Raw genomic sequence first — 27,500 nt, forward strand, 5'->3', positions numbered from 1 at the left:
TGAGATAGTGCGACCAGGGGGGCCCCCTTCCCACCCCCTACCAGACACTGTCCGCGAGGCCCGCGGAGTTGAGGCACCACCGCCGCTCCGCGTCTCATCATCAGACGGGTAGGCCCGACCCGGTCTCGGCCCCAGGCCCGCCTCATCCTTGAGGGTGTTCTTTTCTTTTGTTTTGGGAATGTGTGTTGTCGGCGCCGTCTGTGAAGTAGAATTGTATAAGTGTTGCCGTGTGCTCGGTAGTCGGTATTAGCTCTGCATTGTGTCTTCGCTTTTACATTTGCTTTTTGTGTAAAATTGCATTGTGTTTCTCTTCCTTTCTATGTGCTTTTGGTGGAATTGTATATGTGTGCTTTCCGTTCATCGCGAATAAATGTGCTTTATGTTGAACTGCTTTCCCGCTTCGCTTCGTCATTTCTCTCATTGAACCCTCATCTTGCTTCACGTAAAGGGTTGGTAGTGGGCTGAATACGCCCGATAATTAATCGAACCGTCGAGGCCGACGATAACACCGCTCGGTTATCCCGATAGTGCGGAACGGGTCGCTTAAGTGGCCCGTGTCCGAAGTCGACCTGCGGCGAGGTGCGATCGCCCGGTCTACCCTCCATGTGGGTACTTAGGTAGGTCGAATTTGGCGAGCAACCCTATCCCACGCGGGGGCCGATTGGCTCGATCGCGGTGAGACCGAAAGGTCCACCCGTGACTAGTTCCCGGCGTTAGTCCGAGAGGGTCACGACTGGATTGTCCGTCCGGTGGGCGACGTGCCGCGATTCGAGTTACGTGGCCGTCAGCACGCCGGCGGGCGCGAATCCGTAACACTGGTGTCAGGTCGTGCGATACAAACCCATCGCCCTCCTCACGGCACTGGAAACGGAGAACGGGAAAACGGGCTGTCCTGTCTCCAATTAAATTCACGGGAATCGGTCCAGGGGTGAGAGAAGCGACCCCCGATTCCCTCCAAATTACGAGCGATTCAAATTAACCCTTTAAGAGAAGCAAGATGGCGTCTCAAGGCGAGCGGGAGCCGGGGGTATTAGAAATGTATATGTGTAGTAATGTAGGACCATGGCCCAGGATGAAATCCCCGTACAGGAAATGTTGGTTGTACAGGAAAACGAACTCGCCCAACTGAACCCAGAGCCCGAAATAGGTGCGGCAGCGGCCGCGGTGTATGACACCCCCCCCCTCTCCACCAAAACCCTTCCCCAAACCTTGCCGAAACGGCTCAGCTGAGTGCACCCGACATGGCCCAGCTATGCGCCATGCTGGCGGCAATGACAGCAAGGATGGATGCGAATACACAAAAAATGGATGAAATAAAAAGCATGAACGAAAAGATGGATACAAACACAAATGAAATGAAAAACGAAATGAAAGGAATGAACAAGCAAATGGACGAAGTGAAAACGACGATGGATGCGAATACACGGCAAATGAGGGAAGAAACGAAAAATCTCCGGGGTGAGACGCAGAACATGGCCCGATGCCTGCAGGCGGGCATGAAGGCCGTGACCAGGGAGCTGGGAATGGCGACTCCACGTGTGGGAGCAAACGAGCTGGAAGGGGGTGCAACGGCTGACAGGCCCGCGGTGGAGGCGGGTAAAAAAATAATTCGGGGGACGTGTTGGGCGAGGGTCGTGACAGAAGAATCGACGGTGACCAAAAGGGAAAAATTAAATGGGGAGACCAAAACGTGTGAGACGAGACACGAGGTGACGACAACGGAAATAATAGTTGAGACAAGGGAGGTAAAGGGTGAAGAGTTGGCAGAGACACGGGAGACAGAAAAAATAGAGGGAACACTACACGATGAAGACGGGGTAAGTGACGCGCACACACACACGGAGGTAGTGGAGGATAATGGGGGTGAGCTGGCGGACTGGGTAGAGACCCAGTGCGAGCACCTGGATAGCCATAGCCTCCTCCAGGAACGAGGGGAGGGAGTATGCCCCCTTGAGGTGAGTCACGACCAGGTGAGTTCGGTCGTGCTTTGCGAGGTTGAGGGGACGGGTGCTGTGGACAGGTGCACGGAGAGCTTGGGGGGTATAGAGGCCCCGGAGACCCTTGTGGGGACACAAATCCCCAGTGTGGTTGTCCCGGTGTGTGTGGTGCAGGGTGTGAGTGCGTCCCCGTGTGTGGAAGCGACCCCGTGTGTGAGTGGTGTGGTGGCGATAGTGCCAGAGTACGTGCTTCCCAGCACGCCGTGTGTGGATGAGGCACCGTGTGTGAGTGAGGCCGTGTGTGTGGATGAAACGGCCAGTGTGGATGAGGCACCGCGGGTGAGTGCCCCCGCGTGTGTGAGTGAGGCACGGAGTGTGGATGAGGCACCGCGGGTGAGTGCCCCCGCGTGTGTAAGTAGTATGGTTTGTGTGAGTAGTGAGGCACGCGTGAGTGAACGGCCGAATGCAAGGGAGACCGTGTGTGTGAGAGAGCGGTATGTGAGGGAGATGTCGGTTGGCATGCGGGAGCACGCAGCCGCGTCTCCCGGTGTGAATGTAATGGAATGGAGTGTGAGCGTCGTAACACGCAGGTGTGCGTGGGTCGAATGGCGACGACGGCGACATGGGAGGAAAGAAAGCCGAGCAGCGGATGGAGCTATTTTGGGGACCGTGCCGGGTTCACCCAGCAGTGAGCACGAGGTCCGTGCTGTGCAACGCACGAGACCACCACGTGCTCGCTTGCGAGAGTGAAGTCCCGGTCCGGAAACGCCAGCGGTGGATTTGCCGATCCCGCGGACGGACAAAGTTTAGGCAGGATTACGGATTTGGACCGGACGGGTTCTCCACGCGATCGTGTGTGTTCAGCTCCAACGGGCAAAGCACATGTGTTCGCGTGGGGAACCCCTCGAGACGTGGGGCTTGTGTTTTTTTTTTATGCGCACGGTGACGTCATGGCTGCACGTGTGGTTGGAATCCGGCAGGAGGGGTATCCCGGCCGGATGGTACCGTCCAAGGAGGGACGAGGTACACGTGCAGCTGCATGACGTCACGGGCAGGTGTAAAGTGCGCGAGCTCTGAGTTTCCGCGCTGGTGCTGCGCATGTAGAAAAAAAAAAGAAAAAAGCAAACCTCACTTTCGGGTGCACAGGATTCCTGGGCAAGGGGTGGAAGACCCCCTTACCTGGGCACAGGATGGAAACTAGTTAGGGGGAAGGGTTAGCTTAGCTAGACCGACTTCATGGGGCAGGGGTAAGTCCTCATGGAGTCCGTGGAATGGATGAGGTAGAGGGATTTAGTGAGCTTTAGGTTGGGAAATAAAATGGGATTATTTGGAGACAGTGACAGACTTGTGGATGTGTAGAGGGGACGTAGTTTAGCTACGTTGTGTTAAAAGGAACGTGCTGTAGTTTAAGGGACGACGAGGGAGCACGAGTTAGTTAGGGGATGCAGATAGAAGGATGGCAGAGTTCAGTGGTGTGTGTGTTGAAGAGTTGTGAGGTGAGTACATGATGAGTGAGGCCAGCGGGTCTGTGTGAGTGGAGCGAATGGGGAATGCATGGTGCGATGAGTGATTGGGGGGAGGAGTGACTCCCGCCCAAGGGACCCCGGGGTCAGTGTAGAGTGAGTTAGGGGGTTAGTCAAATTAACAAAAATGGAGGTCGTTTTGCTGTTGGTGGGAATGTCGGCTCGAAACCCATTTGGAGGGGTGCAGGAGCCCTGTTGACGGGCTTGGGAGCGTGGCTGCGAAAGGTGAGTATCGCTGAGTGGGTACCCCGGGCACCAGGCTAGTCGGCCGTGGTAGGCCAAGGGCCCATGGGGGGCCGGGATAGCGTAGTGGGCACGGGTGCGCCTGCTTGGTGCGGGGGGCCGGGGCGCCATTAGCCGCGTGGGCAGTGTTGTGGGCACGGGTGACCCTCGGAAAGGGGCCCGGGATGCCAGCCTGCCACGTGTGCGTTTCAGGGGAGGTGCCATGGGGGGCACTCCCCGGTGTTAGGGAGCTGGTAGGCTCGGAGGCAGTGTAGTGCCTGGGGGTGCCATAGCGGGAGATTCGGCAGAGGGTCGTGCCTGCCAAAGGGAGCCACGTGTCCCAGCCATGAGACCGTGTGAGGGCACGGAGAGAAAATTGGGGGGCGAGGCCCGAAATTGTGAGGACACCAACACAGGCGACGGGAATCTGGGTTTATAGAACCAATAGTTTAAGCGAGAGGCACTTGTTGAAAGCCCCGGGGTAGTTTAACAGTTAAATGGTTAGGGTAGATTAGGAGATGTACCCCTCCGCACCATCCATCCCCTCGCTATCGTTGTGGGCCGCTGGACCCACTTTGGGTTCGATCGCTGAACTCTGGGGAGGCCATTCTGAGGCTTGAGTTGGGCCTCGGCACAGGACGTTAGCTCTCCCTTACTCCCCTCCGGGAAGGGAACGTAGGGGTTGGGAGTAGGCTAGGTGACAGGATAGGTCAGCCGAACAAGGACGATAAAGGGGGTTAGGGGACGATTTATCGTGGGGAAGTAAAAATAAAAACAACAAAAAAATAAGTTGGGGCTAAATTGGGGTTTGACAAATTAAGGGAGTGGGTATGTACAGTGACAGGCAAAGGCGATAGGTGGGAGGGAGACAGGGAGGTAGGTCCGAGCCCGCCTTCCAAGTGGCCAGCACCACCGCACTCCCTCCACCAACCTCCACGGAACGGCAAAGGCTGGCCAGCTTCATCTGCTGGCTGTGTTACTGCAAGGCCTGTGCCGGCCCACTTCATCTGCCGGCTGGCTGTTTTTCTTCAAGGCCTGTGCCGGCCCACTTCATCGGCAGCTGTTGTGTTGCTGCAAGGCCTGTGCCGGCCGGATCATCTGCAGCTGTGGTACTTCAAGGCCTGTGCCGGCCAGTTCATCTGCCGGCTGTGTTTGCCTGCAGCGGCCTTCTTCTGCGGGCTGTGTTTGCCTGCAGCGGCCTGGTTCTGCAGGCTGTGTTTGCCTGCTGCCTTTGCCATGCCATGTCCACTGCCCAGGTTCACCAGCCCCGTTCAATTTTTGTTTGCCCCCCCCCCCCCCTGTTCATTGCCATGTGCGCCAGGATCAGAAAGCAACAGTTGGCAAGCTGCAAGAACTGCCCTGTTGGCAGCTACAACACGGGCCTGCAGTGGCGGCCCGTGCACCGTGTTTGTGTTCATCCATCCATTCGTTGTGCTCATTGCGTGTGCCACTTGAGCTGGCACGGAGACTACGTTTGTGCAGCCCGTGCACCGTTGTGGTTCACTGCGTTCAGTTCAAAAGGGAAGGCCTTGGACTGCGTGTGAGCAGCCAGCCACGTTCCCTGTAACCTGCATTGTTTTGAGCCAGAGACTGCATGCGAGCAGCCTGGCTCCCTGCTAACTGCTTTCTTTTTGCAGAGTTCATTGATCCTGGGCCATGGTTTAGTGTAAAATTTGTAAGTTAAGGTAAGATGTACTGTAAATATGAGTGCGCCCCCGGCATGTTTGTCCTAGCGCCGGCAATTTTATTTAAGTCGTCCGTGTGAGTGAGTTTGTTTAGGTAGTTACGCAGCCCTCAGGTTATTTATTTTGGGGACACGAATACCATGAATGTCGCACTCAGGGATCTGTAGGTAAAATGTACGAGGGGAAAACTACACATGATGGCACACGAGAATTTGACGACTCGGGACGAGTCTGTAAAAAGGGGAGGAGGTAGTGTTGTGGTTACCAAATTCGCAAACCACCATTCAGGTCCCTTAGGTGAGATATCTCGGTAAGTATATGTGTAGTTAGGCCCAAACCCGTTGTCTAGTGGGAATACATGTCATTTATGCGTGCTGCGACTCTTCAGGATAGCCGTTTTTCTTTTACTATCTTTATTTTGGACCAACCGCCATGATTTCCACCGCCAACCACGTCTCAACAGTCGTCACAACATCAACCACCCACCACAACGCCGCTTCACCACAACAGCCACGACGTTTCCCGTCACACCTCGCAACCGTCGCATCGCCACCGTTCTTGCGCCGCTTGTGGGTACCAGTATTGGACTTGTGCAGGGCGCGCGCCGAACAGCGTGTACAAAACCACGGATTTTCCGCTCCAAAAACGGATCAAAAACGACTCACGCCCACTTTTGTTCCGTCCAATCGGTGAGCGAGGGGCAATTTGGCCCCGCCTCCAGGGCGTTGGAGGGCGGTCGCTATATGCAAATTCATGGATCAAAATGCATTCACGCCCACTTTTTCTCGGGCCAATGGGGAGCGAGGTGAAAGGTCGAAGGCAGGGGGTCAAAGATGAGAGAGCGAAGCCACGGGGCTTATATAAGCGACCGCGTTCGTCAGTCAAATTAATTAAGAGTTGGTCGTCGTTGTCGTCGTGTGTGCCTTGGAAGGAGTTCGCAGGAGGAAGAGTTCGGAGTTGGAGTCGGAGCGAAGAGGACGGAGCTGTGGAGAGGCGGCGAAGGCAGACGAGGGGGTGCTCGCGTCGTGCCGGGAGCTGCACACCAGGGAGGTGACCTGGTCGGTCGAGGTGAACGCCTGGCTTGGTAAGCGATTACCAGTTGTTGTCGATTCAAGTATGCACCCGGAAACGCCCGTGCAATGTCCGAATTGGCCAAATCAACACTTCTTTAAGAGTCGGAACTGCTGATACTTTAAAATCTGGAGTATACATTTTGTAATAATGCTTAGGTTAAGAAATTATCTCGGTTATTAATATACGCATATTAAATAAAGCCACGAAAGCTGATGTCTCCAGGTGTTTATAAGCACTGCAACATACCCAGCGATTTATAGCTATGATGAACAGGCATTCGATAATATAAGTGAGGAATGTGAACAAAAAAAAGCTTTATTGTAAAGAAATCGTTGCGGCCTGTTCCAAATCAAAGCATGGTCGAGCAGGCCAAAAGAAAAGCAGCTTCAGACCAGTGCCGAATTAAGCCTCGGCTGGCCCTTAGGCACATTTTGATATTTTAGAGAATGGCCTGAAAATTTTTAATTAGATCTTGGGCTGATGAAAATGGACCCCAGACAAAAGATGAACTGATTCAAGAACAAAATATTTAATACAAAAAAGACAAATATTTAATGTGAAAATAATTTTTGGCCCGAATTTTTGGCTGGCCCTAAGGCACATGCCTTGTCTGCCTAATGGTTAATCCAGCACTGCTTCAGACCCCAGCAAGGTTACCCAGGAAACGCCTGAAGACCCCAGACAGCAAGGTGGCCGAGGATCGCCTGATGAGGGATATAATTAAATAAAGGGCATTACTTATCTTCAAAAGGGGTGTTTTAATTCACCCAAGCATCCAATTTTAACTCTTGCACTTCCTTGGAGTTTTCTTTGTACGCATGCAAGGTTTCAGGCAGCTCAATCTTATGGGTTTTGGAGGAGACAGACACTGACACACTCACACACTGACACACACAGCCTTGTGTGTGTGTGTGTGTGTGTGTGTGTGTGTGTGTGTGTGTGTGTGTGTGTGTATGTGTGTGTGTATATATATATATATATATATATATATATATATATATATATATATATATATATATATATATATATATATATATATATATATATATATATATATATATATATATATATATATATATATATCCTGGTGTTGGCGCAGTGGTGAGGGCAGCGGCTTGGGATCCAAAAGGTCCCGAATTCAAGCCCCGTTGGGCCACTGAATTAATACACCAGGAGGTTGACTCAGCCTGTCATCCTTCCGAGGTCGGCGAAATGAGTACCAGTGCACTGGGCCGGTGTATACCCCAGTTAAAATAGGTATACCATATCCCTGTGTCGTAAGAGGCGACCAGGGTTGCGTCAGGAATGGCATCCGGCGTGAAACATGTGCCAAATCACTATGCGGATCATACGGATGATCCACTGTGGCGACCCCGAACGGGAGCAGCCGAAAGAAGAAGAAGAAGAAGAAGATATATATATATATATATATATATATATATATATATATATATATATATATATATATATATATATTGTTGCGGTATTCGCGCCCGCCGGCGTGCTGACGGCCACGTAACTCGAATCGCGGCACGTCGCCCACCGGACGGAAAATCCAGTCGTGACCCTCTCGGACTAACGCCGGGAACCAGTCACGGGTGGACCTTTCGGTCTCACCGCGATCGAGCCAATCAGCCCCCGCGTGGGATAGGGTTGCTCGCCAAATTCGACCTACCTAAGTACCCACGCGGAGGGTAGACCGGGCGATCGCACCTCGCCGCAGGTCGACTTCGGACACGGGCCACTTAAGCGACCCGTTCCGTACTATCAGAATAACCGAGCGGTGTTATCGTCGACCTCGACGGTTCGATTAATTATCGGGCGTATTCAGCCCACTACCAACCCTTTACGTGAAGCAAGATGAGGATTCAATGAAGGAAATGACGAAGCGAAGCGGGAAACAGTTCAACACAAAGCACATTTATTCGCGACGAACGGAAAGCACACATTCAATTCCACCAAAAGCACACAGAAAAGACACAATGTAATTTACACAAAAAGCAAATGTAAAAGCGAAAACACAATGCAGAGCTAATACCGACTACCGAGCACACGGCAACACTTATACAATTCTACTTCACAGACGGCGCCGACAACACATACCCAAAACCAAGGAAAAGAATACCCTCAAGGATGAGGCGGGCCTGAGGCCGAGACCGGGTCGCGCCTACCCGTCTGGTGATGAGACGCGGAGCGGCGATGGCGCCTCAACTCCGCGGGCCTCGCGGACAGTGTCTGGTAGGGGGTGGGAAAGGGGCCCCCTTGGTCGCACTATCTCAGCGCGGGGGGAAACAGGAGGGGGTTGCTGATGCTCGGGGTATAGAGGATTTTTATTATCCCGCGACGAGCGTCTCCACCTCGGCCAGGTCGCGCTATCGGCCTCCCTGGGTGCAGCTCCCTGCACGACGCGAGCACCCCCTCGTCTGCCCTCGCCGCCTCTCCACAGCTCCGTCCCCTCCGTTCCGACTCCAACGCACACGACGACCAGCTCCTTCCACCGCCCGCGAAGTCTTGACTCTCTGTTTCCGACTCTCCTACTCTCCGCCTCTGGACTCTCCGCCTCTCCTACTCTCCGCCTCTCGACTCTTTGGACTGACGAACACGGTCCTTTTATCAGCCCCGTAGCTTCGCCCTCTCATCTTTGACCCCCTCCCTTCGACCTTTCACCTCGCTCCCCATTGGCCCGAGAAAAAGTGGGCGTGAAGGCTTTTTGATCCATAAATTTGCATATATCGATCGCCCTGGGGGCGGGGCCAATTCGCCCCTCGCTCACCGATCGGACGGCAAAAAGTGGGCGTGTGTCGTTTTTGATCCGTTTTTGAAGCACAAAATCCGTGATTTTGTACACGCTGTTCGGCGCGTGCCCTGCACGAGTCCAACACCGGTACCCACAGCGGGGCAAGAACGGTGGCGATGCGACGGTTGCGAGGTGTGACGGGAAGGTCGTGGCGGTTGTGGTGAAGCGGCGTTGTGGTTGGTGGTTGATGTTGTGGTTGTGGTGGTAATCATGTCTCTGGCTCAAACAATGCAGGTGACAGGGAACGTGGCTGGCTGCTCACACGCAGTCCAAGGCCTTCCCTTTTGAACTGAACGCAGTGAACCACAACGGTGCACGGGCTGCACAAACGTAGTCTCCATGCCAGCTCAAGTGGCACACGCAATGAGCACAACGAATGGATGGGTGAACACAAACACGGTGCACGGGCCGCCACTGCAGGCCCGTGTTGTAGCTGCCAACAGGGCAGTTCTCGCAGCTTGCCAACTGTTGCTTTCTGATCCTGGCGCACATGGCAATGAACAGGGGGGGGGGCAAAGCAAATATTGAACGGGGCTGGTGAACATGGGCAGTGGGCATGGCATGGCAAAGGTCAGCAGGCAATCACAGCCCGCAGAAGAAGGCCGCTGCAGGCAAACATAGCGGGCAGATGAACTGGCCGGCACAGGCCTTGAAGAAAAACAGCCAGCAGATGAACTGGCCGGCACAGGCCTTGAAGCAAACACGGCCAGCCGATGGCACAGGCCTTGCAGCAAAACAACAGCTGCCGATGAAGTTGGCCGGCCTCCGCCTTGAAGCAAAACACGGCCAGCCGATGAAGTTGGCCAGCTCTTGCCGTTCAGTGGAGGTTGGTGGAGGGAGTGCGGTGGTGCTGGCCACTTGGAAGGCGGGCTCGGACCTACCTACCTGTCTCCCTCCCACCTATCGCCTTTGCCTGTCACTGTACATACCCACTCCCTTAATTTGTGAAAAACCAATTTAGCCCCAACTTATTTTTTTGTTATTATTTTTTTTTTCTTTTACTTCCCCACTATAAATCGTCCCCTAACCCCCTTTATCGTCTCTGTTCGGCTAACCTATCCTGTCACCTAGCCTACTCCCAACCCCTACGTTCCCTTCCCGGAGGGGAACAAGGGAGAGCTAACGTCCTGTGTCGAGGCCCAACGAAGCCTCAGAATGGCCTCTCCAGAGTTCGGCGATCTATAACCAAAGTGGGTCCAGCGGCCCACAACGAGAGCGAGGGGATGGATGGTGCGGAGGGGTACACTTCCTAATCTACCCTAACCATTTAACTGTTAAACTACCCCGGGGCTTTCAACAAGCGCCTCTCGCTTAAACTATTGGTTCTATAAACCCAGATTCCCGTCGCCTGTGTTGGTGTCCTCACAATTTCGGGCCTCGCCCCCCAATTTTCTCTCCGTGCCCTCACACGGTCTCCTGGCTGGGACACGTGGCTCCCTTTGGCAGGCACGACCCTCTGCCGAATCCCCCGCTATGGCACCCCCGGGCACTACACTGCCTCCGAGCCTACCAGCTCCCTAACACCGGGGAGTGCCCCCCATGGCACCTCCCCTGAAACGCACAGGTGGCAGGCTGGCTTCCCAGGCCCCTTTCCGAGGGTCACCCATGCCCACAACACTGCCCACGCGGCTAATGGCGCCCCGGGCCCCCGCACCAAGCAGGCGCACCCGTGCCCACTACTCTATCCCGGCCCCCCATGGGCCCATGGCCTACCACGGCCGACTAGCCTGGTGCCCGGGGTACCCACTCAGCGATACTCACCTTTCGCAGCCACGCTCCCAAGCCCGTCAACAGGGCTCCTGCACCCCTCCAAATGGGTCTCGAGCCTACATTCCCACCAACAGCAAAACGACCTCCATTTTTCAATTTAACTAACCCCGCTAATTCACTCTACACTGACCCCGGGGTCCCTTGGGCGGGAGTCACTCCTCCCCCCAATCACTCATCGCACCATGCATTCCCCATTCGCTCCACACACACAGACCCGCTGGCCTCACTCACTCACCAAGCACATGCCTCCACCTCATAACTCACCAACAACTCTTCAACACACTCACCACTGAACTCTGCCATCCTTCTATCTGCATCCCCTAACTAACTCGTGCTCCCACGTCGTCCCTTATACTACAGCACGTTCCTTTTAACACTACGTAGCTAAGCTACGTCCCCTCTACACATTCACAAGTCTGTCCATGTCCTCAAATAATCCCATAAATCAATTCCCCAACCTAAATCTGGCTACAATCCCTCTAACTAATCCATTCCACGGACTCCATGAGGACTTACCCCTGCCCCATGAAGTCGGTCTCGCTAAGCTAACCCTTCCCCCTAACTAGTTTTCATCCTGTGCCCAGGGTCAAGGGGGTCTTCCACCCTTTGCCCAGGAATCCTGTGCACCCGAAAGTGAGGCTTGCTTTTTTTTTTTTTTTTTTCTTTACATGCGCATCACCAGCGCGGCAACTCGCGCACTTTACACCTGCCTGTGACGTCATGCAGCTGCACGTGTTCCTCGTCCCTCCTTGGACGGTACCATCCGGCAGAGATATCCCTCCTGCCGGATTCCAACCCCACGTGCAGCCATGGCGTCACCGTGCGCATAAAAAAAAAACACAAGCCCCACGTCTCGAGGGGTTCCCCACGCGAACACATGTGCTTTGCCCATTGGAGCTTAAAACACACGATCGCGTGGAGAACCCGTCCGGTCCAAATCCGTTATCCTGCCTCAACTTTGTCCGTCCGCGGGATCGGCAAATCCACCGCGTGCGTTTCCGGACCGGGACTTCACTCTCGCAAGCGAGCACGTGGTGGTCTCGTGCGTTGCACAGCACGAACCGCGTGCTCACTGCTGGGTGAACCCGGCACGGTCCCCGAAACAACCACAGCCGCTACTCGGCTTTCTCTCCTCTGTCGCAGTCTCCGTCTCCATTCCACACACGCATACCTGCGTGTTACGACGCACACAGTCCACTCCATCACATTCACACCGGGAGACGCGGCTGCGTGCTCCCGCATGCCAACCGACATCTCCCTCACATACCGCTCTCTCACACACACGGTCTCCCTTGCACACAGCGACCTTGCACACAGCCGTTCACTCACGCGTGCGGGGGCACTCACCCGCGGTGCCTCACCCACACTCCGTTCCTCATCCACACACGGTGCCTCACCCACACACGCGGGGGCACTAACCCGCGGTGCCTCACTCACACTGGCCGTTTCACTCACACACACGGCCTCACTCACACACGGTGCCTCACCCACGCACGGCGTGCTGGGAAGCACGTACTCCGGCACCATCGCCACCACACCACTCACACACGGGGTCGCTTCCACACACGGGGACGCACTCACACCCTGCACCACACACACAGGGACAACCACACTGGGGATTCGTGTCCCCACAAGGGTCTCCGGGCCTCTATACCCCCGAAGCTCTCCGTGCACCTGTCCACAGCACCCGTCCCCTCAACCTCGCAAAGCACGACCGAACTCACCTGGTCGTGACTCGCCTCAAGGGGGCATACTCCCTCCCCTCGTTCCTGGAGGAGGCCATCCAGGTGCTCGCACTGGGTCCCCACACGCTCCGCGAGCTCAACCTCACTATCCTCCACTGCCTCCGTGTGTGTGTGTGCGTCACTTACCCCGTCTTCATCGTGTTTATTGGTCTCTGCTTCTTTCTGGCGTCTTTCCCTTATCTTTAAGTAGGTCAACCTTGCTTTCTCTTTAAGTCGCTCCCGTCCTTCCCTGTTTTTCACTCCTTGCTCTTTCACGATCTCCGCGTACCTCATCCTTGCTTTCCGTATTAATTGTTCTTTTCTCTCCCTCGCAATTACTTTCACCTCGTCTCTTGTCTCCCGAATTACTTTTTCCTTACCCGCCTCCACCGCGGGCCTGTCAGCCGTTGCACCCCCTTCCAGCTCGTTCGTTCCGACACGTGGAGTCGCCATTTTAAGTTCCCTGCTCACGGCCTTCATGCCCGCCTGCAGGCATCGGCCCATGTTCTGCGTCTCACCCCGTAGTTCTTTCATTTCTTTTTTCATTTGCTTGCCCATGCTTTTCATTTCGTTTATAAATTCATTTGTGTTTGCATCCATTTTCGCTGTCATTGCCGCCAGCATGGCGAATAGCTGGGCCATGTCGGGTGCGCTTGGGTGAGCCGTTTCGGCAAGGGTCGGCGGGTTTTGGTGGAGAGGGGGGGGGAGGTGTCATACACCGCGGCCGCTGCCGCACCCATTTCGGGCTCTGGGTTCAGTTGGGCGAGTCCGTGTTCCTGCACAATCAACATTTCCTGCACGGGGATTCCATCCTGGACCATGGACTCTACACATTCTACATCCATTTCTTATACCCCCGGCTCCCGCTCGCCTTGAGACGCCATCTTGCTTCTCTTAAAGGGTTAATTTCGCTCGCTCGTAATTTGGAGGGAATCGGGGGTCGCTTCTCTCACCCCTGGACCGATTCCCGTGAATTTAGCCGGAGACAGGAGAGCCTGTTTTCCTGTTCTCCGATACCAGTGCCGCGTGGAGGGCGATGAATTTGTATCGCACGACCTGACACCAGTGTTGCGGTTTTCGCGCCCGCCGGCGTGCTGACGGCCACGTAACTCGAATCGCGGCACGTCGCCCACCGGACGGACAATCCAGTCGTGACCCTCTCGGACTAACGCCGGGAACCAGTCACGGGTGGACCTTTCGGTCTCACCGCGATCGAGCCAATCAGCCCCCGCGTGGGATAGGGTTGCTCGCCAAATTCGACCTACCTAAGTACCCACGCGGAGGGTAGACCGGGCGATCGCACCTCGCCGCAGGTCGACTTCGGACACGGGCCACTTAAGCGACCCGTTCCGTACTATTAGAATAACCGAGCGGTGTTATCGTCGACCTCGACGGTTCGATTAATTATCGGGCGTATTCAGCCCACTACCAACCCTTTACGTGAAGCAAGATGAGGATTCAATGAAGGAAATGACGAAGCGAAGCGGGAAACAGTTCAACACAAAGCACATTTATTCGCGACGAACGGAAAGCACACATTCAATTCCACCAAAAGCACACAGAAAAGACACAATGTAATTTACACAAAAAGCAAATGTAAAAGCGAAAACACAATGCAGAGCTAATACCGACTTCCGAGCACACGGCAACACTTATACAATTCTTCTTCACAGACGGCGCCGACAACACATACCCAAAACCAAGGAAAAGAATACCCTCAAGGATGAGGCGGGCCTGAGGCCGAGACCGGGTCGCGCCTACCCGTCTGGTGATGAGACGCGGAGCGGCGATGGCGCCTCAACTCCGCGGGCCTCGCGGACAGTGTCTGGTAGGGGGTGGGAAAGGGGCCCCCTTGATCGCACTATCTCAGCGCGGGGGGAAACAGGAGGGGGTTGCTTATGCTCGGGGTATAGAGGATTTTTATTATCCCGCGACGAGCGTCTCCACCTCGGCCAGGTCGCGCTATCGGCCTCCCTGGGTGCAGCTCCCTGCACGACGCGAGCACCCCCTCGTCTGCCCTCGCCGCCTCTCCACAGCTCCGTCCCCTCCGTTCCGACTCCAACGCACACGACGACCAGCTCCTTCCACCGCCCGCGAAGTCTTGACTCTCTGTTTCCGACTCTCCTACTCTCCGCCTCTGGACTCTCCGCCTCTCCTACTCTCCGCCTCTCGACTCTTTGGACTGACGAACACGGTCCTTTTATCAGCCCCGTAGCTTCGCCCTCTCATCTTTGTCCCCCTCCCTTCGACCTTTCACCTCGCTCCCCATTGGCCCGAGAAAAAGTGGGCGTGAAGGCTTCTTGATCCATAAATTTGCATATATCGATCGCCCTGGGGCGGGGCCAGTCGCCCCTCGCTCACCGATTGGACGGCAAAAAGTGGGCATGTGTCGTTTTTGATCCGTTTTTGAAGCACAAAATCCGTGATTTTGTACACGCTGTTCGGCGCGCGCCCTGCACGAGTCCAACACCGGTACCCACAGCGGGGCAAGAACGGTGGCGATGCGACGGTTGCGAGGTGTGACGGGAAGGTCGTGGCGGTTGTGGTGAAGCGGCGTTGTGGTTGGTGGTTGATGTTGTGGTTGTGGTGGTAATCATGGCGGTTGGTCCAAAATAAAGATAGCAAAAGAAAAACGGCTATCCTGAAGAGTCGCAGCACGCATAAATGACATGTATTCCCACTAGACAACGGGTTTGGGCCTAACTACACATGTACTTACCGAGATACCTCACCTAAGGGACCTGAATGGTGGTTTGCGAATTTGGTAACCACAACAATATTTTTTTTATGGTTGCGGAGGTAGATGGAGGAATTTCATAGCAAAGTTAGGATTGTATTTAGTTGCTTGGTCTGTGGACATGTGGGAGACGTAATAATGTAAATTAATAAGTGAAACTGTGATCTTAAGTGTTACTTTTGACCACACGGCGGGGGGGGGGGGTGGTGCTGTGTTAATTATATCGGGATTAAGACCAATTTCCCCCGGTATGTAATTTCCCCGTGACCTTTTCCCTATGTTTTTGTGTTTCAAGACAAGCAACAAAGGGGGATCATAACCATAAAACAACTCCAACCATGCCACACATCCAAGCAGGCAAGAAGCCCCACCTTCCTGGCTTCGTACCATCAAGTCACAACCCCAAGGTTTATGATTGGTGAGTGTGACGTGAGAGGGAGGGAAGGGGCACGATGAAAGAGGAGACAGGAGTTGTGAGAGGACACGGTTGGTGAGAAACATAGCTGGGACAGAGGATCTCGCTTTGCTCTCCCCTGGGCATGATGAAATGGCTGTGCGATTCCCATGTTGTACTGTAAATTTGCTCATGTGCTGGGCAAGATGCTAGTCATTGACTGTTCGGCTGAACCGTGAAGTGTGTACGTTTCTGAGGAGGGAAGCAGAGTGTGCCTCGAGGTTTTGTGGACTATTGCAGTCTAATTTTATGGTTTGCAGAAAAGGCCAAGCCATGGTGTGGCAGAATGTTTACAACCACAAAGGAAGCTTTTCCCTTAAAAATTACAGTGTTAGAGATAAAGTTTGGGGTATTGTTGAGCACCTTCATAAAATCATTCCCTCAATGGTGTTTCCAACAATGCACGATAACCTTCCACTCATTGATCATACATGCGACACACTTGGACAACAAATTCCAAGAAGGGAGTGGAACAGAAATTTATTTGAAGCACTTGGGACCTTGCAGCTCTCACCATCACACCCAGCCATGAGCCATCATCGGTTTAACAAACAGCTTAAATGGTCCTGGTCAATGTCATTTACAAAGAAGCAGATGCAAAGACAGGTAGGAGTTATTCTGATTGACCGATTGCAGTTTCTTAGTGAGTGAACATGGTATATTAGCTTTGAAATTGGCTGCAAAAGTAAGTTTACCGTTTTGGATCTGTCTTGTCTGTTATAGTTTGTTCCCTGTGCTGATAATTGTATTATGAATGTTTCCATGTCTTCTTGTCCATTCTCACTTGGAACTGTTGGATTGATTTTGAGTTTGTTTTTGTCTCTGGCTTGACTGGGATGCAAATTCGTGAAGCTCAAGCTTTGCAGATTGTTTATATTCCTTTCTTCTTTGCATCCTCTCATCAGGCTCAGGTCGGAGAATTAATCAGGATCAGAGAAGGTGGAGTGTCAAATGGTGCAGGAACTCCACCTTTTCCTCAATACTCTTGGAAGCTTAAAAACGGACCAAGATCAACACCCCGGTTTTATCTCAGGATATCAACCTCCAGACACTAAATGAGGAAATCCAATCCTCAACATCTGTTAGTATTCTCTGAGCCAATTTGACTCTCCATACCACCAATATACACAGATTTAACCGTGCTCATAATTTGCAATTTACACTCCTGCAAAAGGTAGATGTCCAGTTGGAATTTTGCAATTCCTCAGAAACAGCAGACTGTCAGACACTGGTACAGACTCCAAATATGTTCAGTGATGTTGTAATATGGAACATGAATGATCATTAGTAAGTAAACACCAAACAAAGCCACGTAAACTGTGTTCAGGGAGCCATGAGGACTTTGAGTACTACTCCTTTCTTCTTCCTCAAACACCATTCCCACTGAAGTTTCTCTTTTGTTTGCTCCCGCAGCTGAGGAATGTCAAACTGCATTTGATCCAAACCATCGATAACCACATTTTCTCCTAACAACTGAGTAATGTTCCTCATAAGTGGTCATACTGCCTTCCACATACTGCCTTGGGAAGATAGGCCCAGGTCTTCCCCCAAAAGGGACTCATCCAATCACATTGTTTCCATACATCTTGCAAGGATACAAGTTCCAGGGGTGGTGAATGAGGAGGAATGGAAAAGGAGGTTCCCACCCTTCCTCTTTTGGGGAGTCAGCCACCCACCCGCCCCCCCTCCACCTCCTCTGGGGCTGCCTCCTGCCTCCACCAGCTGTTCAGACATTACACCCAAGCATATTCTATGCTCCCTTTAGATGGGCCAATGGATTGGGTGGTATTTCCGATTCCTCGGGTTATTTGTCCTTCAGGCCTCTTTTCCCTTTCTTTTGGGGGTCAATACAACTGGTGATTACATATCCAAAGGTCCCTCTCCTGAAGCCAAAGGGCCTGGCTTCATTTCCACTGCATTCTCCTATTCTTCCCTTGCTCCACCACATTCTGGCTTGCTCTCAGTCTTCTACTCACCCATTCTTCTTCCAAGTGCCTTTTACCTTGCTTTAGGTGTGTTTCCTTAGCTTTCCACTGCACAATTTCTGTTATGTCTGTTTCTGTGTTCTAATTCTTCTGCAGACCTCAGCTTTGTTTACAAATGAAAACTTTCAGACTCACTAATACCATACTATGGCAGCATTGTCAAAGCTGACACTGTGTTTTGCAATGGACGGTTTTGTGTTTTTCACAGATTGCAATGAAGCCGGAAGTTGCATTTTAACCTTTAATAATACTAAATATAATATGAGTTCTTCCAAGGAACTTCAAAGCAGGATGGGGCCATTAAGCCCAATAAAGCCTGCACTATGATTGCCAACGTATGATTGACCATGCTTTATCCTGCTTAAATGATCAGCATCAAGCAAGGAAACATCACATACCATTATAAAAGTCTTTGGTATGACTTGTTCGGGATTTGAACCACCGAGCTCCCAGACTCAAAGTGAACACTCAAACCATTACACCACCGAGGCTGGTTAATGTTACCAGTTAAAAGGTTAAAATTGTTAAAAACGGCAGAATCAAATATGAATATCTGTAGAAGAATAGTTTGATCAATCTCAGTCATTTATGGATCTGGCCATCGAGTTGGTGATCACCTTCATGCCTGTATCAAATGTTTTATTTTGAAAATGCATGGAGACCAGGTGGTGACCTAAAGCAAGCAATGTGGTGAAACCAAATAATTTAATATACACAGAATATGATTTATTATTTTCTGGAATGCTACTGTATGCTCATGAAATTACTTGAGAATATGATGTTTTATGAGGATAATAAGTAAAGGGAATTTGTAAATTTACACTCCAAATATGCTTCACTTGTGGGGAAGTCTGTTTTATTATTTGACAGTCATCTTGCACATCCACACATTTCCACTACTATTTCACAAGGTTATGGATGCCATCATAATGAAATTATGTGAGCCAGTCCGTGATCCAATCCTGTATTGCTACTTGAACCTTGTTGTAATCTCTGAAGTTCTGACCTAATAGAGCTTCCTTCATCGGCCCAAAATATTAAAATCCGACAGTGTGAGATTCTGACTGTTCGGTGGGTGGGATGACAGTTCAAAACCAAGTTTCTCAATGGAATGGACTTTAGCCCTCACCATGTGTGGGAAAGCATTGTCCTGTTGCAGAATGACACTGCTGGTAAGTGCCATGTGATACTTTGTCCACATTGCAAGCTTCAATTTTTAATTTGCAGAAGTGTGGGGCATGTTGCACTTGTTAATATTTCAAGCTACACATTCTTCTTCTTCTTCTTCTTCTTCTTGCATATGCCAGATTACCTTCCGGGTAAGCTATCATTTCTTGGAAGCGTGACTGTGTCGCTGATGCAGTGCCCCTCTACCAATACACACTGGTACTCATTTTGCCGACCTCGGAAGGATGATAGGCTGAGTCAACCCCCTGGTGTGTTAATTCAGTGGCCCAACAGGGCTTGAACTCAGGACCGAAGGATCCCAAGCCACCACCCGAACAACGAGGCCAACACCAGGCTTTAAGCTACACATTGAAGGCCAATAACACCATTCTGGTACCAGAATATTGTAATCACTTTCCTGACACTTGGACATGACTTGTATGTTTTTGGTGTCGGTCTTGATGGATGCTTCCATTGCATGGATGCGTGTTTACGCTCGGATTTATAATTGTGAACAAATATTTTGTATTTGGTTATGATATATGACAAAAATGTATCGACATCTGCTTCGTATTGCCGGAGAAGACTTGCTGATTCACAAACGGGTCTGTTTGCGTTAATCAGTAAGCATTTTTGGGACCTACCAATACACGCTTTGCCGAAATCCAAACTTTTGGAAATACAGCATATACTGTACCGCGAGACAGATCTGCAATGCCATATAATGATAGGTGTTTATATTCACATATCAGTCAGTCAATTCTGGCCACATTGTCCTCTGTCATAGCAGATACTGGTCACCCAGGCTATTGTTCATTGCACACAATTGTCTGCCATTTTAGAAACCATTCCTACACATACTTTCAATAACATAGACTTAGTACCATATTGTGCTGTCATTCTATGAAGAATGTCACATGGTTTGACAGCTTCACGAAGCAAAGACCTAATGACTTCACTGCTCCATAATGGTGCATTCTTCTGGAGGAGCAACCATTTTTACAGCATGACGACCACCACTCGTGGGGAAGTTGGGTATTTTATTATTTAATATGCAGCCTGTGGCTGCTGGCTGCATCAATGCTGGGAGCACAACTGTGCCACTGATGCAGTGCCCTCCTGGTCCCAGTAAGCTGGCACTCATTTTGCCAACCTCAAAAGGATGACAGGCTGAGTTAACTTACCTGGTGTTATTTATCGGCACAACAGGGGCTCCAACTCAAGACCCTAAGATCTTAAGGCAGCCACCTTAACTGTTAAGCCAATATCAGGCTGGGGAAGTAGGGTACTAAGTGGTCAAAAAATGATTTGAACTTGTCTCTGCAATACTGCACAGAATACAGTTGTATTACACAGATGCGCTATTAGTGACAGTAAAATTCACCATATTTATTGACTTACCCGAGCATGTGGTACTCAAGAGAACCATAAAATAGCTGGCCACTTTGTTGGAATTCTTTTCCTCATATTGTCTTGTTTTTTTTTTTTTTCATGCGACACACCAGAACACAATGCTACTCCAGAGTATTGTGTAATACATCATATAGCATATGCAGCATGAGAAAATTAACAACCATCACTACAATTGAACATGAATCTTTCAAGACGAGCAGTAGGAAACAAAAAAGCAACAACACAGTGTATGAGTATATTAGGTATGAACCTGACATCAATATCATGAGGCAAGTGCTCATACAAGATCACAAAATGGATCAGACTCGGTGGCATCCCAAAAATTTCTGTGAACAAGAAAACGGTGGGATCATTACTCCCCATATCTGAATGCAAGCAGATGGGATAGCCAGCTTCACACCTTATTCCAAATAAATATGGTGTACGCTTCATGGTGCCGTTTTACCAACTCCTGATGAGATCTGATTTATCTTACCTGACTCTCTTGGAGATTTAAAGCAGAAACATAAGCAAGTGAGCACGCGCACGCACACACACACACACACACACACACACACACACACACACACACACACACACACACACACACACACACACACACACACACACACACACACACACACACACACACACACACACACACACACACACACACACACACACACACACACACACACACACACACGTGCAATGGCCATTGTTAGGTTTGACATCGGACATAATTTCTGACTGCTGATGAGGGTGCAACATATCCAGCTTTCATGCTCAGCATGGTGGGATAATATATGTCCACACTCCAAAATGTCAAGCACTGTAAAGCATAAAGAATTTAAGGATTATATATTGTCGCCATGACTAATGGCGACATCAATACAAAACATCATTACTGACCGAATATTGTTACAAGGATATAATGTACTCTCATTCATTTCATAGTTTGTTGTGTCAGCTCACATGGAAAGTGTAAAAGCAAGCTTTCAGCAATTGTTGAGTACCCTTTTGCCTCTGCATCGAGAATTAAAATTTAGTTTGTAAACCATTCTTTTCGCTGAATTATTTTTTCCATGGAATAAAACAAATGTAGTTTCTTTTTAACACTTGGCATTTTTACATCCAATGTCCTTTTAGCTGCGATATGCCACAGGTTTACAAGATCTACTCATTGCTGCTGTTGTTGTTGTGATTCTTGCATGTATGTATGTGTATATATGTATATATATATATATATATATATATATATATATATATATATATATATATATATATATATATATACATATACATATACATATACATATACATATACATATACATATACATATACATATACATATATACATATATATATATATATATATATGTATACATATACATATATATATATATATATATATATATATATATATATACACATACATACATACAGTGGGGAGAACAAGTATTTGATACACTGCCGATTTTGCAGGTTTTCCCACTTACAAAGCACGTAGAGGTCTGCAATTTTTATCATAGGTACACTTTAGAGAGAGAGAGAGGGGAGAGAGAGAGTGAGGAGAGAGAGAGAGAGTGGGGGGGGGAGAGAGAGAGAGACAGGAGGGAAATGGAGAGGGGGAGAGAAAGAGGCGGAGATAGAGGGGGGAGAGAGGGGGAGGAGAGAGGGGGAGAGAGAGAGGAAGGGGAGAGGGGGGAGAGAAAGAGGAGGAGAGAGAGGGAGAGGGTGAGAGAGAGTGAGAGAGAGTGAGGGGGAGAGAGAGGGGAGAGAGCGTAGGGGAGAGAGAGAGGGGGGGAGAGAGAGGGGGATGGAGAGAGGAGGGATGGAGAGAGGGGGGAGAGAAAGAGGGAGAGAGAGATAGGGGGGAGAGAAAGAGGGAGAGAGAAATAGGGGGAGAGAGAGTGGGGGGGAGTGGGAGGAGAGAGGGGGAGAGAGAGTGAGGGGGAGAGAGTGAGGGGAGAAAGGGAGAGAGTGAGGATGAGAGAGTCAGGGTGAGAGAGAGTGAGGTGGAGCGAGAGGGGGAGAGGGAGAGAGAGAGGGGGGAGATGGACAGGGAGGGGGATAGAGAGGGGAAGAGAGATGGAGATAGAGATAGCAATAGATTGATTGATTTCTCATGATTGAAAGACATGTTTCAAGTGTTTGAAGATTATGATTTTGTCAAGGTCTGAGGAGAAGGAAGAGGCTGCTGCCTGTCTCTCAGAATGATGAGGGATATAATGGCAGAGAGTTGAGTCATCAGAAAAGGGAAAGAGAGGATTTTCCAGAGTCAGTGAGATTATTGATGAAAATTAGGAATAAGATAGCCTGGAACACTACCTTGTGGTACACCAGCCTTGACATGGAGAGAAGAAAGGGTTCCGTTGAGAGCCACACTTTGGATACGAGAATGGAGGAAGTCTGTAATCCAAGATTGGAGTTAGCCTTGGATTCCATAGACAGTGCTTGGAAAGCAAAGCAGGATGCCAGACTGTATCAAAAGCTTGAGATATGTCCAGAGAGATGGCCCGAATCTCATTTGTGACATTGAGAGCCTCCATCTATTGTTTGGAGAGTTAAAGCAGCATGTCCAAGGTAGAATAATCAGGTCTGAATCCAAATTGATGATCGGAGATGAGGCCGTGGGAGAAAAGGAATGATTTATGTGAACTGTGATTGTGGATTCCATGGCCTTGCTGATGATTGGAAGTAAGCTCATTTGTCTGCAGTTAAGAGCATCTGGTTTTGCATCTTTTTATGTAATGCTGTGATGTTTGCTTATTTCCAAGCAGATGGAAGATGACTGATGGTAAATGACAGGGTGAAAGGGGCAGAAAGAGAAAGTGCAAGAGCAGCAGAGCATGTTTTTAGGACACGTGAGCTGATGCCATCCGGTCAAGTTGCAGAGTCATAATTGAGAGTTGCCAGAAACTTTTCTACATTTTCAGATGCAAAAGACAGAATTCAGGAGCAGACCGACTTGAAAAGGCACCACCAGGTTTGAGAGGAGGGCGACAAGTTTGAAAACTCATTCTTGACATTTGGCAGATGTTGTTTTATGGTTCTCGTGAGAGTAGACACTTGTTGAGGGCTTTGTCAAATGATCGGAAGTTGCCTTCAGTGGATTTGCTTTCCAGGAGAATGCAAGTTGTTTTAAAACAACTGCCTCACGACAGGATTCACAGTACCAAGAGCGGGATGGATAAGATAACTGAAGACTGGATGGGGTGAATTTGTGCATAAGAGAGAGCAGGTTTTCTGTGGAAGAATTCCCAGGCTGAATTAATGTTTGTGGCAGTGTATATGGAGTCATGACAGAAGTAAATAGACACCATGAGTTTTTAAAGAATTTCTTTTTTTAACATTTGAAGAATATTTGATCCATTTTAATACATACACTTGTATTTGGTAGACTTGCCATTTGCAGATTTCAATTCTTTTACTCTTTCAGGCATAGAACTAATGAGTTCCGAAATTTTCTCTTGTGGGATTTCTGCCCAGGCTTCACGCAAAAGGTTTAGCAATTCTGCCTGTGATGTTGGTTTCCTGGACTATTTCCGCACAGCTCGATCCAATATGGCCCAGAGGTGTTCAATGGGATTCATGTCAGGAGACCGACTTGGCCATGGAAGTTGCTTGATCCCATTTCTCTCCTGCCATTCTTTGGTGTTTTTTGCAGTGTGGCATGGAGCTCCATCTCCCATGAACAGTGTTATTTTTGACCATCTGACCAGTGGAGAAGACAGGGAGAAGTCCATCCTCAAGGATAGAAATGTATATCGTAGAGTTGATGTTGCCAACACACTCCACAAGCTCTGACCAACCAGCGCTCCAGATTGCTCCCCACACCATCACTGAAAAAACACCTTATTTGAAAGTTGGCTGCAATCGATTCAAAGAGCACTCTTGATTGGGAAGTCTCCGGACCCATACGCATCCACTGTCAGAAAATTGAGCAAATTGAGACTCATCTGAAAAAATGACAGTTTTTCCAAAACTCCAAGGGTCTGTTGGCCATCTTGGCAGCCCACTTCATTCTCCTTTGAATGTTGGCTGGTCTAAGAAGAGGTTTTCACCTTGCTGCTCTCCCATCGTAGCCCAGTAGATGAAGGTACTGCACGGAAGTTCTTGAGCTAACTTGGACCTCCTCTGCAACATCTGCTGCCTTGCAACGGGGATTTTTCTCAATGGACCGCTTGCCAGTTCGAAGACACCTTGCTGAGGGCCCAGATCGACTAGAACGGGAAGCTGTGGATTTCTTGCTTTCGCTGGTGAATTGCACAATCACCCTATTGACCATAGAAAGCAGAATGCCAAGGTTCTGAGCTATCTGACGCTGGCTGACTCCACCTTCTGATTGATCAACAACTTGTCCTCTTTGAAAATCGCAAAGTTTGTGTTCTCCCTGGATTTGAGGCATAGTTAATTGTCGTATAAGACCCAGGAACTCGTTTCTGCAAATAAATAGTTGAATATTAGGATAAATCACTGAGTAAAGCTTGCTTTCGACAGATGAAATGAATAAATTTAAGGTGTCTATTTATTTCTGTCATGAATCTGTGTGGGAGACCTGTCTTGAAATGTGATGGTTGCTTGCAGTCACTGCCAGTTTGCAGGAGTGAACTACCAAATTCACCACCACAGAGGCTGTTCTCTGAGAATAACCAGAGAGATGTTTCCCTTCAGTAGCACATGATCAGAAGAGCCAATTGGGGCACAGGATGACCAATACACATTGGCAGAGAAGTTGATCATCACCAAATCCAGGAGGGAAGATTTGCCATTGGGAGAAATCCAGGTGGGAAAGATCACAGATTGAGTCAAACCTATGGAGTTACAGCAGTCCTTTGCAGAAGTGCGATAACAGGTGAGAGAGGTACCAACTCCCTTCCAATTAGCATGGTGACAATTGAAGTCATTGCCTATGAGGAAGAGAGATTTGGCACGAGTGATTAAAAGTTGGTCCATGTCGTCTGAGAGAGAGGTAGATGGAGTTATCACTGTTGGGAGGACGGTAGAACATGCAGACAAAATGAGGTGAGAACAGAGTGGAACTTGCAACCAGAGGTACTCCTCGGGTTTGGAAGGTATAAGAGCAGTACATGGAGAAGGAGAAATTGAGTTTTTGATGTAAAGCATGACTCTGCCGCCAGGACGGGATTCAGGTCGATCAAACAGGAGAAGACAGTAGCCAGGGAGAGACATTAAGGAGTCAGGGACATCCTGTAAGAGGCATATGATGTCCGGTTTATTGGCGGTAGCATGGATTGAAAGATCTGTCAGGTTGGAACGGAGGTCTTGAATGTTTGAGATTCACACAGTTGGGATGGGAGGGGGAGCCGGGAGGGATATGAGCGGGGGGAGGAGATGTTGAGAGGGGGTAGGACAAGGGGGGAGCAGAAAGGGGGGTAGAACTGACATGGAGGATTTTGACACCATGAACGGGAAATGTTTGTCGTGTGCACACAGCCTTTGAAAAATTGATGCCTCAGGATTCCCAGACTGGATAACCTGCAACCGGTTTCATAGGTGGGGTGGTGGTGAGAATGTTGTTGCTTGAAGGCATGCAGGAAAATTCGGCTGTCAGTGAAAGAGGAGGCTGGATGAACGAAGCGTTTCGGAGTGAGGAGGTTTTGGGAAATAAGCCTTGTCAAAGTGAAAGGGAAGAGATTTTGATGAAGAAGAAGAATTAATGGGTTGTTCATTATGGAGTAATAATCAGAGTAAGGCACTTTAAGATAAATTTTGGAGGTTTTAAATATATATATATATATATATATATATATATATATATATATATATATATATATATATATATATATATATATATATATAGTTGTGAAGAGGGTTTAAAGAAGAGAAACATTTCATTAAATTTGAGGATATTGCAAAGAAGTTATAGGAAAATGAGAGTGGAGTTTCAATTTTTTATTTTATTCTTTCGTTGTTGTTGTTGTTGTTGTTGTTGTTTTTTCCAATATTATTGTTTATTTCAGGTGAAGGAGGAGAGATATTTTGTTTTCATTTTTGAGGGAGGAGGGGAAAAGGATTGAGCTGAGGGTTCAGAAGTATCAAAAACTGGAACAAAGAAGTGAAAATGAGGCAGAAAATGGAAGGGAAGCAAAATAAGCAAAATAAATTAATTGAGAAGCAAAATAAAGATTGAGAAGCAGAATAAATAAATTGAGAAGCAGAATCAAAATAAAGAAGTGGAAGGCACACTCGACTATCACAGGTAGGCACGACTGAACTCGAGAGACAAACTAAACGATTTAACACAGCAGGACAAGGTTTGGGACAGAAAAGTTGATGAAAAACACGAAGAGCAACAGAAATCAAAATGAAAGGGCAAAACACAATGTAAATGGTGGGGGGAAATTAGTCTAGAAGAACTGGTAGGAGAGAGCACTGATCAGGCGTCCACGTGCGCCAATCCATGAACCCTATGGGGAACTTCAATGCAGGAGGAGACCATTAAGCCTGTGAGATGGTTGCCAACCTATGGTTGTTTGTCCGTGCTCTATCCTTCTTAAATACTGAGCATCAAGCAAGGAAGCAGCACATTCCATTTTTGATGTTTGGTATGTCTCCACCAGGGTCATGTTTGAACCACCAACCTCCCAGACTCAGTGTGGATGCTCTAACCATTGTGCCACCAAGTCTGATAAAACAATGTGCTCGTCGGCTGCATCATGTATGATTGGTCGCATAAATAAAAGACTTTCAGGTCTGGCCATAAAATAGAGCTACTCAGATGTTGTAAAATATAGACTTGGAGCATTTCAGACGAAAAATAAAGAAGTGTTTGACAAAGAATTGATGGCTCAATTGTAAAGAATAAATCTAACTTGAAAAATAATTAAATGCCTCGTGAGGTAACTTGTCTGATACTTTTCGCGAAGGCATATTAATTTGCTGCAGGAATCATGAGAAAGTTTAGACAGAGATGTGATTAAACACCCAGTCCAGCACAACATGCACCAGCGTATTGAAACTGAAAAGATGGTATCCTTTGACCCTCGGAGTTTAAGGGAGACGTGA

At 49.4% G+C, this 27,500-nt stretch overlaps 1 long non-coding RNA gene across 3 annotated transcripts in view; it reads right to left on the reverse strand.

The window, feature by feature from the left end:
• The window catches only part of LOC147023249 (uncharacterized), a 171,300-nt gene that overhangs the window by 80,291 nt on the left and 63,509 nt on the right, over positions 1-27,500 (reverse strand). The window lies entirely within an intron of this gene.

The sequence above is a fragment of the Eptatretus burgeri genome, chromosome 7, assembly GCF_056783735.1.
Source record: "Eptatretus burgeri isolate ZD-2024b chromosome 7, Ebu_testis_v1, whole genome shotgun sequence".
Taxonomy (NCBI): domain Eukaryota; kingdom Metazoa; phylum Chordata; class Myxini; order Myxiniformes; family Myxinidae; genus Eptatretus; species Eptatretus burgeri.